The sequence below is a fragment of the Myotis lucifugus genome, unplaced genomic scaffold (genome assembly GCF_000147115.1).
Source record: "Myotis lucifugus unplaced genomic scaffold, Myoluc2.0 scaffold_85, whole genome shotgun sequence".
Taxonomy (NCBI): Eukaryota; Metazoa; Chordata; class Mammalia; order Chiroptera; family Vespertilionidae; genus Myotis; species Myotis lucifugus.
Window position 1 is genome coordinate 3,808,228 of NW_005871133.1, and position 12,038 is coordinate 3,820,265.

Genomic DNA, 12,038 nt, shown 5'->3' on the forward strand with positions numbered 1-12,038 from the left:
GTTGAGCAGTGAGCAAGACCTGCATGGATTTCTAATGTGCTGGGAAGGCAGGCAGTTACAACGGTGCCTGATGACAGTGTGATCGGGGAAGTGTAAGGGAGTGTAGGCAGGCAAAGCTCTTTTTGGACAAACTGGCATTTAAGCTGAGATGTGAGGCCGGTACAGCGAGGCTAAGGGGCAAAACACTACGTGTGTGGGTGCAAAGGCAGCAGAAAGCACAGCCAGTTTGAGAAACTAAAAGGACTCTAGGGCTGCTGCATGGCAGGGCTGAGGGAGAGGGCAGAGGCTAGGTTGTGGAGGCAGGGCCTCTCCAGCCATGCTGGGAAGCTTCCCTTTATCCTAAGAGCAAGGGGAAGTGCTTGACAGGTTTAAGGAGCAGATTGACTTACTAAGCTCTGCATTGGGGGGGAGTGGGGAAGCTGTCTCCATGTCTTAGGAAGAGAGACTTCAGGGGGATGCAGCATCCCGTACCTGGAGACCATGGAAGAAATTGTGGGTCTGTGGGGGAAGAAGCAATCCTCTGAGATGGAGAGATGGAAGACCCGTGTGGGAGAGGGAATGTTGGAGATCTAAAAAGTGAAGAGGCGGAGCACGCAGAGGTGAAGAGGTCATTGCCAGGGAGGCAGGCTGACAGCAAGGAGCCCTCCCGGCAGGTGGTCAGGGTGTGAGTGGAGGGATGCACTGGGCACTCGTGCTCTGGGTATAATGGTCGGGGTGACTGGTTTCCTACCTCACAGTGTTGGGTGGGAAAACAGTTTAGTCTTAATCTCAGTGGCACCAGTCCTCAGGAGGCTCCGCACAAACATAATTGCCGTAGTTGCAAGGAAGGTGAAGGGAAGAACAGTTTACCAACTCTTAAAACGGTGATAATAGCTGGTACTTAAAAACCACTTACGTGTGCCAGGCACAGCTGGAAGCCTATAGTGTGGAATCCACACAGCAACTAACGAGGCAGGCGCCATTATCACCTGCAGCCCCAGGCCACGTAAAAGCCCAGGCATGACGACCTGCATTAACTTGCCCAAGGTGGAGCCAGGATTTAATTCAAACCCAGGTAGTTCTAAAATGACTCCCACCCCTACCCCATCAGGCGCTGTCTGCCTCTCAAAGGCCTCACCGCCTCCTTTCTGCCTTTACAGACTGTTCTAACCAACGGGCTTCAGGTAGAAAATGGGCAGAAACAGGTCCCATCAGGTAAGGAATGCTGGGGAAGGGAGACGTGTCAACATGGGGTCAACGCTGGGATTGTTGCCTTTTGATGGCAGGTGGTGGGTGGGGACAACGATAACAAAGCCCACAGAACCTGCAGGGCTGCTGGGGAAGGGCTGTCTGCGAAGTGGTTGCCTCGCGTTGAGAAAGGTGGATGGGAGGAGAGAGAAGGAATTTCCTGCCCTGCTGCGGAATCCCATCTCACAGTTTGGAAAGTTGAGACCCCTAGACAGCAACAAAAGTAGTAACAAGCTCTCAGCATCTTTCTCAGAATATTTAAAAATACCTTTAGCCCGGCCAGTGCTCAGTGGTTGAGCGTTGACCTATGAACCAGGAGGTCATGGTTCAATTCCCGGTCAGGGCACATGCCCGGGTTGTGGGCCTGATCCCCACTGTGCAGGAGGCAGCCGATTGATGATTCTCATCATTAATGTTTCTATTTCTCTTTCCCTCTCCCTTCCTCTCTGCAATTAATAAAAATTATTTTTTAAAAACGTTTAAATATGCCAAAGTAATACTTTTTTTATCTCAGTAGAAGGAAAATTAAAATTATCCATAACACCACCTCCTACTGGCAATGTTGTTCTTTTTTCTATGCCTGTATTCTCCTCTTTAAAAGGATCCCTTTTTAATAGTATTTTGGTTTTTTAAAATTTACAGTCTATTAGCCCGTAAAACATTCATCTACATCACTTTAAAGGCTGCAAAGTTTTCTATCATATTGGAAATTTGGACTTTCAGGTTGCCATTTTTTTTTAACTCTTATGACCAATGGTTTGATAGCATTTTAGATTATTTTCTTAGGATAAATTGCTGGAAAGAAAATTGCTGGATCAAGAGAAATGCACATTTTAGGGGCTTTTGATATACCTCAAATTGCCCACAATGAAAGTTATCCCAAATTATATTTTCATTGGCAGTGTTCATTTTCCCACAACCTCACCAGCATTGGCAATTATCAATTTAAAAAATATACCAGTTGAAAGAAAATGATATTGTTTTGATTCACATTTGTTTTATTAATTTTTAAAATATGTTTGCTTAACTCTTTATAACAAAAACGTATTGGAAACTGTCCAAGTTTGAAGGCCAAGATATCCATGTTTGAGAGGAAAAGTCAAAACTATGATTTCCTCTCTGAATTACATATGGGTTATTGGAATATGGAATATATAAAACACATGGCTTATTTAATTTAGGGGGGCATCACAGTTTTGACTTTTCCATATATATACATATATATATAATTTCATCTTAAGTTCCTGAGGCAAGGAATTAATCTGAACCTGGGGCAAGAGGTGGCACATTCCCAGGGCAGCCCTGGTCCCTCCTCCAAGCTCCCTGGTGGAGCATTGTAGGCTTTGCAGGGCTTGGGGACGGTCCCATCCCACACCGAGAGGTGAATAGCTGTCCAGCATTTCCTATTTCCCATGACACCCAGGGCCCCCAGAGAAGGAAATTTCACAACATGGGAATGTTCCTGAGCAGACCATCTGGGGCAGCGTGAACTTTCTGAGACCCGGGCAGGAAATGATTCTCAACTTGGCAGGCAGCGCAGAGGGTTTAGCAAGTGTGGGCTTCCCCAGCAGAGGCGGCCTGTTTGCAGGTCAAGCCTGCTGGCTGGGGCTGAACATCTGGGTGTGTGTACGAGTGTGTGTGTGTGTGTGTGTGTGTGTGTGTGTGTGTGTGTGAGGGCACAACCCAAACACACTAAGCACAGGGGCTGCTGTGGTTTCTGGGTGGTCTCGTGAGACCCTTAAGCCTCTGTGCTCCAAGGAGATGTAGAAACTTTTGGTGCCATAGCCTCTCTGTGGGATGACCACTCCGTCTCGTACTGCAATCGCTTCTTCACTCATTCATTTGCAAATTCATTCAACAAGACCACAATTTTTCTTTTTAGGATTTATACAAAGCCTTGTACTAGGTCCAGGGCACAGCCACAGATAAGACTCAGTCTTTGCCCTCAGTGAGTATGCAGGAGATTAAACCTCTGCCTAAAACTTAAGGCAGAATTTTACAAAAAGAAAAGCTCCAGTGGAGTGCCAGCATGACGGGAAGTGAGTGAAGAGGAGCTGTGGGGTGAGAAGTGGGAACCAGAGGACTTTGTAGGCTAGAGACCTATAGGAACAAAAGTACCAACATACAAAACTACGAATCACATGAAATGGCCATTTTTTGCAGGTTAATAGAAAAGGTCACATATGGGCAATTTCAGCCTAATATATAATTGTATTAAGACCTGCCAAAATTAGAATTGCCTTTCTTACAGATGTCCTTGCTTATGTGTGAAATGTCCTATGTGTACAAGTTATTCATTGCAATTTGAAAAGAAGCTAAATAATCAGGGAGGAGTGTGGGACTGAGGTCCCAGCACACCCGACCAATGGGAGCACCAAAGCCTGTTTCTGGGAATCGCATCTGGGGTGAAAGTAGAATGGCTGGACTTCCACAGGCAGAGCGCTCCGAAGGGGAACGGGTCGGCCCCAAGCACAGCCAGCCTGTGAGGGCTGAACCTGGGAGGCCGTCATGGGCCTCTGACTTCTCCCCCAGCAGCTCAAACTCTGAGGCTGCCAAGGGTGAACAGGGATTGGTGGCAGGACAGTCTGCAGGGGAGAGAATCCGATTTCCTCTCTCAGACAGACAAAACCACTTCACTGAGATCTTAAAGCAGTTCCTGGATTTGGGAGCTCGGCCCATGGGTGACTCTCCATGCTCAGTCCCTTTTGCCAACGCTGGAGCCCTCGGAGAGGATGGTGCGGCCTGCTGGCGCCGCCTAGTGTCGGATGAGGCGTGGTCCTCTGCTGGTCAGGGAAAGTTGAGAGCAGCCTGCAGTGGAGTTTTGGGCAGCTTCTGCCCCCTGGGTTGGGGCCTGGTAGAAATGCGACCCAGGAATCAATGAGTCTTGGACACTGTATTCGTTTCTAGGGTTGCCGTAACAAATTGCCCACTAACTAGGTGGCTCAAAGCCCCAGAAAGTCGTTCTCTCACAGTTCTGGAGGCCAGAAGTCCAAATTAAGGTGTCAGTGGGGGCCGCCTCTGGTGGCCACAGTCGCTTGTTGGCTTATACGCATCAGTCCAATCTCTGCCTCCGTCTGCCATGGTGTCTTCCATGTGTGTCTGTGTCCAAATTCCCCTCCACTTACGAGGACACCAGTCACCAGGTTAAGATCTGTCCAATCCAGGACGACCTTGCCTTAACTTGATTACATCTGCAAAGACCTGGTTCCAAATGAGGTCACATCCACAGGTACTGGGGGTTACAACTTGTCAGGGGGGACACACAACAGATTCCTTTCATCTCACAGATGTTCCCCGAGCACCGGCAAAGTGCCAGGCCTGTGCTGGGCTGGGCCTGCGGGGCTGAATTCATGACACTGGTCTGTCCTTGAGGTTCTCACGCGCGGCACCTTAATAGTTCTGTCCCTGATGTGTGGCCTCCTGTTCACCCTGGATTCCTCAGCACCCAGCAAGGCAGCCCAGAGACTCGGCATTTCATTTTAGTAGGGAGGAAGGACGCAGGAAGTGCAGGGGAGAGGAAACAAGGCTTCAGGAATGACGAGGAGGGAGATGACACCGGGAAAGGGCAGTTGACTGGAGCCTGTGTAAGAGCAAGTGACATTGGAGCTGGGTCTGTAGCAGCTGGAGTTTGCCAGGCAGCACAGGGATGGCAAGGGGGAGGGCTTTCCATGCTGAGCTAAAAGTGTGAACATTGGCCTGGGCCTGTGAAAGGGGCTTCGATGTTGGGGCGAGTTCAGTGTGGTTTCAAAAGGGTATATGGGTGGGGAGGTGCTGCCGAGGGGCAGGGATGCCCTGGAGACTCTGACTCTGATGAGTGGCTTTGGGGGCCATTCCCATGGCTTTGACTATGGTTCCGGGAGGTTTTAAAGGTGCAGGCTGTGCAGTAGGCAGGGGCCAGGGAGACCAGCAGGCTCCTGGATAAAAATAAAAAGATCCAATCACAGAACTTCCCTCACGTTCTGGCAGCAGCTAGAATAAAACCACGCTGCCTTGAGACTTCCCCAAATACTTAACACAAGCCCCTGGTCGCATCTTCTCACCGAGGTGTGTAATCTCGCTGGTGGCAACAAGTACCAGGGAACAGGATCTGTGTGACTATAGCCGTGTCCCTCATAGTCTTTGACTGTGGGCGTCAATGTGGTTAAGAAACTGTCTTTTAATTTCTAGTTTGCTGACTGTTGTTAACAATGAACCAGTGTTTGATTTTAGCAAGTGCTTTTCTGCAGCTATGTAGTGTATTTTGCTACTGAATATCGATAGAATTTATTGCTATTAAACCATCTTTGTATCCTTGCTAAACTCTACTTGGTTATAATAAGAGCACGTGGGCATGCGTGCTTGTGTGTTTTAAAATATACTGCTATTCTTTTAAAAAGATTTTTTATTGATTTCAGGGAGGAAGAGAGAGGGGGAGAGAGGTAGAAACATCAATGATGAGAGAGAATCATTGATTGGCTGCCTCCTGCACGCCCCCCACTGGGGATCAAGCCTGCAACCCGGGCATGTGCCTTTACCGGAATTGAGCCCAGGACCCTGCTCTATATCCACTGAGCCAAACCGGCTAGGGCTACACTGCTATTTTTAATGTATGCGTTTATGTTCATAAGTGAATATGATCTATAATTTTCCTTTCTTGTCCTTGTTTGCTATCAGAGCTATGTGAACCCCATAAAATGAAACATGTAGCTTCCCTCTTTAATTGTCGAAAAGAGTTTGTAGGATATAAAATTTATTACTTTCTTAACATTTGGATAAAACTGACCTATAAAACCATATGTGCCTGGTGTCTTTTGGTGGGAGAGACTTTTGATTATCAGTGAAACTTCCTGAATGATTATTGATTTAGTTAGTTTTTTTCATTTTATTGAGATAATTTTGATGATTTTTTTCTATAAAGTTATCTATTTTAATATATTTTTCAAATTCATTTGTACAAAGTGGTTCAAGATATTGTTTTGATTTTTTAAAAATTGAATCTTATCTTCTTTTATATTTCTCAAGCTTTAAAGTTCTTTACTTGTGTGACTTTCTCTTTTTTCTTCATCACTCCCACCAGAGTTTATCTGTTTCACTAGTTTGGTCAGGTTTATTAACACATAATTTACATATAGTAAAATTCACCCTTTGAGGTTTTTAGTTTTGACACATATAATCAGTAGCCAAGACCATGATCAACCATTTCATCACCACCCCCGCCCCCAACTCCTTTGTATTCCTGTAGCCAACCCCTCCTCAAAGCCAGCCCCTGACAACCACTGGTCTTTTTCTGTCTTTATAGTTTTGCATTTTACAGAATGTCACCCAATATAATAAAAGCCTTATATGCAAATTGTCCTCTTGGGAGTTCTACTGGAAGTTTGACCGGGAGTTCGACCGCTCGCTAGGACATGCACTAACCATCAGGGGGTGGCTTGGAACATAGCAGGTGTCAGCAATGAGGTGCTGGCAGCGGGTAACAGTGGAGGCATTGCCAGCCCTGATGGGCCACGACGAGAGCAGAACCGCTGCAGGATGGAGCAGGTGAGCAGGTGGTGCCAGGCCAAGGTGGGTGCGAACAGGAGGCCCGATCGTCCCACCAATTGCCCTGCAGACGGCAACCAGAGGCAGCAGCAGGGCAGGGCTGCCACCTGGCTCCCAGGTGCTGAGGGAGCTGGGTGGGGGCCCGGCCTGGATTGATCGCCCTGCAGGCGGGATGGTGGAGCAGGTGAGGGGGCGGCGCCAGGCCACGGCGGGGTGCCAGGTGGGGCTGTGGGGCTGTGAGGCTGGGGGTGCAAGCTGGGGCCTGATCCCCACAGGCCATCCCGAGGGACCCCGCCCGTGCATGAATTCATGCACCGGGTCTCTAGTATCATCCATTATGTAGCTTTTGAGTCTGGCTCCCTTTACTTAGCATAATGCATTTGATTTTCATCCATGTTGTTACAATGATCAGTAAGTCATTTTTAAATCAATAAATAGTATCCACTGAATGGATATATCATTGGTTTATTCATTCACCAGTTGAAGGACATTTGATTACTAATGTAGCTCATCTTTTTAGGTTTTAATTAATTAATTAATTAATTAATTTAAAAAATGTATTTGTTTTTTATTTCAGAGAGGAAGGGCGAGGGAGAGAGAGATAGAAACATCAATGATGAGAGAGAATCATTGATCGGCTGCCTCCTGCACGCCCCACACTGGGGACCGAGTCTGCAACCCGGGCATGTGCCCTGACCTGGAATCAAACTCGACCTCCTGGCTCATGGGTTAGTGCTCAACCACTGAGGCATGCCAGTCAGACCAAGTTTTTAGGTTTTAATTGTTAGCCACGATAACTTTGATTTTATACCAGATATTAGAAATTTATTATTTTGGTTTTTAAATATTGTGCAAGCAAAAGAAAGAGAGAGAGAAACAACAACAACCCTTAAAAAGCCAGTAGGCAGAGGTTTTAGTTCTCTGTGTACATGATCCATTCTTGTTTGTGTGTGTGTGTGTGTGTGTGTGTGTGTGTGTATGTGTGTGTTTGTCTCACCTTTGCTGGCCTGTCCTGCTCCAGTTCAGTGGGTCACAACCGGCACAGGTTGCAGGTTTGCTTAACTCACTGCCGGGTCCTCCTTCAGCCCCAGGTCTCTTCTGCAAGCTCCCCTCACTGCACCTCTGGGTTACTCTGCAGCCACGGGCTCTCAGGGACTTGAGTCTAATGTTTTAGAAATTCACAGACATCTGTGACCTTATGTCATTTCCCGTGAGAGAGACTGCATCAATGCAATACAGCCACCAGGTGGCGCATTAAGCATACACTTGGGGTGGGCGAAGGGTGCCTTAGGCAGGAGCAAGTGGAAAATGCCCCCTAGGGAAATCTTTTCCACCCCGTCCGCGTCACTATGCACCCTCCGGCCACCCACACGCGGCCTGCCTCCCGTGGGTACAGAGGGCAGCTCCTCCCAGAGGGTCCAGGTGTAATGACAGGCGGTGGCACCCTACGCCTGAGCCAGAGGCAGGAGCAAGCGAGCACCTGCGGCTCCCCCAGGAGAGGCCCTGAAGGCTGCGCAGAGCAGCCGGCTCCGTCCACATCCCCCTCCACCTCCTCACCCTACAATCGCTTTGTAAGTGCGGGCCGCCCGCCCTACATGTCCTCATTCGTCTTCGCTCCAAGCTGGCTACGCATCGCACTGAACCTAGTATTCATTAGCCTCCCAGCCCCGGGGTGTGGTCGCGGAACAGCACAGCTGGAATGTGAGGGCAAGCTAGAACCCATTTATAAACCTGCCCTGGGAAATTTCAGACAGGCTCAAAATTAAGGAAGGAGTTCGACAATCTTCAACAGTCACCAATATTCTATCCATTTTGTATAATTTTTTAGACGAGGGGTTGAAACTCTATTCACTGGCAGGGAAGGCTTTTGCAGGCTTAGGGTCGAAGGCAGTCTGCGAAGGAGGGTGTCAGTGCAGCCGGTCCCACGCCTCCTGCCCTGCAGCTGCAGACACTGGGAGCCGCAGAGCAAGCACAGCTACCTTCGAGCAACCGCGGGCTGAGCGCCGGGCGTCGTGGCCTGTTCTGCTGGCTTCTTTCAAAAAGAGCTGCCCTGCTCAGAGGGAGGGGCGAGTAGCCGCCGGCCCGGGCAGGGAGACCAACGCTTACAGCCCTCGATCCACCCCCTCGGTGCTGTGTTTTTGGTGTTGAAGAAACATCGCAGAGAAAAGGCCGCCGGGCTTCAGTAACACTGCTAATTGAATTCATAACTGATTAGCAGGCGCTTCAAGTCATGGCCACGAAATCTATTTGACCAATGTGTTTGGGGTATATTTTGCTAAGTGAGAAAAAGGTTGTAATACTGCCAGCGGGGTGATCCTGGTTTTGGTTTTGACAAAAGCGCATGTGCACAGGAAGGAGGCCTGGAGATGCCGGCATGTTGGTGGTGTACAGGGTCTGCTTATGGTGGTATTTGGATTCTTCTTGTTATCTCTGTTTACTTTCCCCCTATGAGATGAAGGTAGAAAAATAAACCATTTGTTTAAAAGCAATTGTGTTTTAAAGCAAGAGGTGCCCCTAAAGCTGCCGTGGGAGCTGGAAGGTGGGGCTGGAAAAACCAGTCTGATGGAAACAGGCTCTGTGGGAGGAGGACCGGAAGCAGCTTCCTCAGGTGCGAAAGGGTGGGGAGGTCCTATCAGGGCAACAAAACACCCCACAGCACCTGGGGAGTCTTTTGGCATTGTGTGTGTGTATACGTGTGCATGCACGTGTGCATATGTGTGTATGCATGTGCACGTGAGCAGATGTATGTGTATGTTTATATGCATCCACGAGTGTACCTACATGTATGTGTATCTGATGATGTGCACACATGTATGTGTGTACATGTGTCTCTGTTGTATATGTGTGTTTATGTATATTTGTGTGTTTGTGTGTATACACATGTGTGTATGTGTGTGCGTGCCTGTGTGTGTGTGTGTGTGTGTGTGTGTGTGTGTGAAGTGCCACTTTGGGCAGGCAGCCCTCATCTGGAGCAGCAGGGTTGCAGTAGGTGGTTGACTCCCGGAAGAGATTTAAGGTTCTTCTTTCCCGGAGGAGCTTTAGGTAGCATGTTCCATGAAAAAACAAAAGCCAAGTCCCAGAAGTGAAAGCTGGGAGGGGAAGCAGGGGCCCAGAACCCTTTTGGTGGAGGAAAGGCAGGGTGCTGGGGTAAAGAGAGAAGCTCGGGTCCTGGCCAATGTGAGGGACATGGGACTCCTGGGCCAGGGGGCTTGTGCTGCTTCTTTTAAAGGAGCCAGCCTGGTGAAGGGCTGAGGTTTAAATTCAACACGGTCCAACTTGGAACTGGCAGCAGCCATGGAGCGGGGGGGAGGAATGCTGTTACAGCAAAACCTAGGTGAATAACACTAATGCTAATATGAATAATCCTATATAATAAAAGCCCAGTGACTAAAGGGTGGAACAACCAGAACGACTGGTCAACCAGTCGCTATGACGCCCACTGACCACTAGGGGTAGATACTCAACGCAGGAGCTGCCCCCTGGTGGTCAGTGCGCTACCACAGTGGGAGAGCCGCTTGGCTGACCAGGATGAGAAGCATTCCCACAGTCGGGTGATCCCTGCAGGCCACACCTCCTACTGGTGCACGAATCCTGTGCACTGGGCCTCTAGTCACTAATAAGAGCAGCTGCCACTTATTGGGACCTTATTATGCACCAGGCACTTTGCATATATTATCTCACTGAACACTCTACACCACGAACCACAAAACCCAATAGGGCAATGTAACATCAATGAAAGGGCCAGAAGGGTTTTCTAAAACCATGGACTGTGAGAAACACTGCTACCTGAAGTCTTTTCCGTGAGAATGGACCTCCCATTTGTGCCTGAGGTTCTGAACCACACAGCTCACCGTGACAGAGCAGGTCTAATCGCCAGGCTAGGCGCAGAGCTTGGGAAAGGGGCTTGGGATGCAACATTCCGCACTCAGCTTAACTTTATAGTAAGGACGCAAGGCTCTGAGCTCACCTCCTAGCCCTGGTGGGAGTCAGACCTAGAGTTTCTAACAGAACCTGAAACAAATCATTCAGCAGAAGCCCTACCCTGTAAAATCCCTCCTGACTCCTTTGGTGAGATGCCCGTGGTCCTGTGGGCTTTATCTAAAGGGTCCAAACTCTAAGAAGTGGGAACATCATTATCCCCTTGTTTGTAGATGAAGACCTGAGGTCGAGTAACACAACCAAATCACATAGGTAAACGGTAGCAGCCTTCCTAAAAACCACAGCCACCACTTGCTGAGCCTCTCTGCATACAAGGCACACGCTTCAAGCCTCTATATTCGGGGCATGTGGCAGGACTGAGAGTCAGAGTGTGGGTACTTGTTACCCCTGTGTTGAGGTCAATACCCAGGAGAAGCAATGCACTCAGGGGCTCTATCAGTCGCTGGCCTCCGGGGTGTGAAAGAATTTGGCTAATAGGTTTCCCTAGAGACAGCTGGGGAAGAACTGGCCACTTGCAAGTTGGAATTCGATGTGGACTAGTTAGAAAAGTGACCCGAAAGCTGAAGTGTGCCCAAGACTCATCTGAACAGTTGTTAAAATGCAGATTTCTGATCTCCCCTCTGCCCCTTTGGTAAAGCAACTTTTCAGACACATTGATTACAAACACACGTCAAAGTTTTGTTTTAGCCCAGCTGGTGTGGCTCAGGGGTTGAGCATTGACCAGTCCTAGGAGATCACGGTTCAATTCCCAATCAGGGCACATGTCTGGGTTGTGGGCTTGATCCTCAGTGTGGGGCATGCAGGAGGCAGCCAACCAATGATTCTCTCTCATCATTGATGTTTCTCTCTCTCCCTCTCCCTTCCTCTCTGAAGTCAATCCTATATAATTGGTTTCAAATTTGCTGCAAAGGGAGAAGGCTTTCTTTTAAAAAGAGAAAAAACACACTCACCTAATTCAAAGACTTCCTTCTTGGCAGAGACATTTTAAAAGGAAAAAATAAGAGTGTTTAGATGTCTGCTGGCCAGTATGGCAGCCACAGCCACACGCGGTCACTGGGTGCTTGACCAGGCTGGCTGAGCAAGCTGTGCTGTCGTGTAAAATACACACCAGAGTGTGAAGACATAATGTACTAAACACGTAGACCCTCGCAGTCATAGCTTTTACATTGATTGAATAATGAAAGGATAGTATTTTGGATACATCGAGTTAACATAAAATATATTATTGACATTAGTTTTCACCTGTTCCATTTTACCTTTGAAAAAATGTGGCCACTAGAAAATGTAAAATGAGAAGTGTGGCTCTCATGATATTTCTATTGAATCTAGATAATCATTGTTAGACAGGAAAC